The sequence below is a fragment of the Chrysochloris asiatica genome, unplaced genomic scaffold (genome assembly GCF_000296735.1).
Source record: "Chrysochloris asiatica unplaced genomic scaffold, ChrAsi1.0 scaffold00352, whole genome shotgun sequence".
NCBI lineage: Eukaryota > Metazoa > Chordata > Mammalia > Afrosoricida > Chrysochloridae > Chrysochloris > Chrysochloris asiatica.
Window position 1 is genome coordinate 1,721,019 of NW_006408870.1, and position 555 is coordinate 1,721,573.

The window sequence follows — 555 nt, forward strand, 5'->3', positions numbered from 1 at the left end:
TAATAATAACAAAGTTTGAGGCAAGCAAGAAACGTCCATTACAGGATAGACAGGACACATACAAATACATGATGGGACACACACGATGCTTCGCATGGGCTGCTCGCAGCCTGTCTGCCAGTATTGCTATAACTCAGAGGACAGTCACTGCCAAGCAGGCTAGGAGTGCACATGTTACAAAAGTGTTAACACATTGTGGGTAAACTATGGTGATCTGGCGATGATGAGACAAGATGCAATGAGATGATTTCTGGTGATGCTGATGACCTTAACTCCAATTAACGATGATGATGTTGTCATCTTATTTGTTGACACACTATGATAACTCTAATATCCACATATCAATGATCAACAATCCTCACAACAATGGAATCTCAGATGAAGATTAAGGAAATTACAATACAGAGATAAGACCTCAAGAGTTGATGATACAAATGTTGAATATGTTACAAATCCAAGCTATTGGATTAGAACAGTGATCAAAGCAAAATAATCACTGGTGATGTGACACACACACACTGGATAGTTATTAAAACTTAAGTGGTATGACATAAT